The sequence below is a fragment of the Equus caballus genome, chromosome 12 (assembly GCF_041296265.1).
Source record: "Equus caballus isolate H_3958 breed thoroughbred chromosome 12, TB-T2T, whole genome shotgun sequence".
NCBI lineage: Eukaryota > Metazoa > Chordata > Mammalia > Perissodactyla > Equidae > Equus > Equus caballus.
In genome coordinates this window covers 15,590,831-15,593,638 of record NC_091695.1, presented here as the reverse complement: position 1 = coordinate 15,593,638, position 2,808 = coordinate 15,590,831, and the positions used below count along the sequence as shown (strand labels likewise).

Sequence of the window (2,808 nt, the reverse complement as noted above, 5' to 3'; positions counted from 1 at the left end):
CAAATAAAATTAGACATTGTATAATTGCCAGATATATAGTGAAAGATAAATTTGTGAACATCTAGAGAAGGAGAACTCAATAGGAGAGAAACACATCCCTAATCATACATCCAATATCTAAAACACTGTTTCTTACATATTTTATTTTTCAATATAAAATGGTTATTTAATAGATTTGTTATCATATAATATATATGAATGTATCATTTTAATAATGATCTTAAATTTAAAATAACCTTAACATTCTAAATAACTTTATTGAATCTATATAAAATTGTTCTTCAGCTTATTTTTTATCCTTTAACAAAATACCTGGAAATATATTTCATCCATTATATTGATGACTAGTTTTGAATTTTATCTAGACATATTGACTAAAGAGAGGGAGAAAGGTATACAAGTCATTCAAGCAAAAGTGAGTTATTAATGTTAGAGAGATCTAGTATTTTTAATTTGCCAGATGAAATAGGTCTTAATGCTGATGACTGCTTGGTTTTCATCTTATTTTGAATGTGGTTATACAGGGGATCAATTTTCAACACTTGAGGCAACTCCAGTTTTTTTTTTTAAAGGAATTTCAGTTAAGAAGGATTGAGAGATTATGCTCGTGTTCAGAGAAACGAATCATTAAGAATTGATTGTGCTTTTGATGTCTTTCTAGGCAGAACTATAGTATGAAATGCAAGTCAGGTGGACACTCATCATGCCTACTTTTTTCCTATAGGAATTTTGAGATCCAATATACTATTTTTAAGCCATAGTGGACCCTATTATAGCTTATCATACTGCCACATAAGAGATCATTTGAAACATATTCAGAATAAAGACCATACCTTAGCTAGTTTCCATTCATGCCAAGTAACCTGTGTATACAATACTACACACATGCACACACACACGCACACACGCACATACATGTTATAAAGTATTTGCTCAATAAAAAACGTGTTGGATAATTGATTCAGTATTACATTTTGACCTCCTTGATTTTGCCTTGCTGTCATCTCCTAAATAAAACTCCTTGGTGAAATGTGTCTCCTAAAATTCTGTCCATTCTTTATCCAAGGACAAATTCCAACAATACCTATTTTCTGAAGACATGTCTCTAAAGTCCCTAAATGGATTTGACCTTTTCTTTCCCTCAAATACTCTATGATACTTTTTATTTTCTACCTTATACAATGGCCAGTTTTTTCATGGCCCTACTGTCAACACTGGATTTTGCATTCCTGGAAGGATGAAGACTAGTCTTATTTTAACTGCTATTTATAGATTTACAAGAGAAATACATATGTTTATTGAAAGTCTAGTCTACTCCAGGTATAAGAAAGGAGATTAAATTGTTTATTGAGATTATACAAGGTTTTACAGATTATATCTATGTAACCTTTTAATCTTCACAATAAGACTAAGAGGTAGTTTATATTATCTCAATTTTGTAGATGAAAATTTAAGGATGAGAGAGACAGATGTTTTATTTTCCAGTAATAGACAGAGAAAAGTTTAGTGTCTTCAAACCAAAATCCCGTAGCTTTCCCTTGTACAACACTAACTCTTCATAATTTTAAAGGTGTCTTTAAAATCAATCTTTATGGAAACGCTTTATTTACATGTCAGGGAAAAACTCTACTAAAATAATATACTCAATAAGAAAAGACTTTAATGTCCATTGTTCTGCTGACTGTATCTTTGACATCCTTATTTCTCAGACTCTATATTAGAGGATTCAAGATAGGGATCACCACTGTGTAAAACACAGAGGACACTGTGACTGTGTTCCTGGAGTTTTTGGAGTTGGGCTCACAGTAAAGAAAGAGGATGGTGTCATGGAAGATGACGATGGTGGTCAGGTGGGAGACACAGGTGGAGAAGGCTTTGCAGCGCTCACTGGCTGAATGTATCTTGAGAATGGTGACAACGATAAACACATAAGACACGAGGATGATGAGTAGTGTGCTGACCCCATTAAAGGTGGTGAGAATGAAAAGCAGCAACTGGTTGACATAAGCATCAGACCAAGAGAGGGACAGCAATGAGAAGAATTCACAGAAGAAATGATCAATTTTGTTGAAACCCCAAAATTATAATTTGATAGCCAAATATGTGAGTATCAAGGAACAAGCTACTCCTCATGAATATGATCTGACCACTAGCATGGCACAGAGTTTCAGAGACAGGGCAATTGTGTAGAGCAGAGGGTTAGAAATTGCCACAAAGTGATTATATGCCATAACAGCTAATAAAAATAACTCAGTTACCACAAAGGTACAAAAGAAAGAATTATACTGCACATCCTATAAATGAAATATTTCTGTCTTCCAAACTATATTCACCAGGTTCTTGGGAGTAATGATGGAGGAATAGCACAAATCCACAAATGAGAGGTAGTTGATGAAAAAGTACACAGGGGTGCTCTGTTTGGAGTTAATCTTGATTATTACAATCATCCCAATATTCCCTGCAACAGTGACACTGTAGATGGCCAGATAAATCAATAAGAGGAGGATTTGCAGTGCTGGGAAAACTCAGAAGCCCAAGAGAGTGAACATGGCCAAATTTTATTTCTCTCTGACAGTAACATGATTTCTCCTTTTAGAATCTGAATCAGTCCTGAAAACAAAGATATTAAGGAGAGTGAGAATATAAGAAGCTGAGATAACTACCCCATACCAAGACTGGAAGGTTAAGCAAAACATCTCTTTCAGAATTCCTATATGTATTTTTATGCAAGGTATGCTAACTGTCTAAATTTTTATATTTATTTATTTATTTCTATTGAGGTTATGTTAGTTTGCAATGTGAAATTTC

The 2,808-nt window shown here is 33.5% G+C and overlaps 1 pseudogene; it reads right to left on the bottom strand.

Moving 5' to 3' along the window:
- Nucleotides 1-1,712: 1,712 nt before the first annotated feature.
- LOC138916947 (olfactory receptor 5D18-like) lies at nucleotides 1,713-2,447 on the bottom strand (annotated as a pseudogene).
- Between the last annotated feature and the right edge of the window lie 361 nt (nucleotides 2,448-2,808).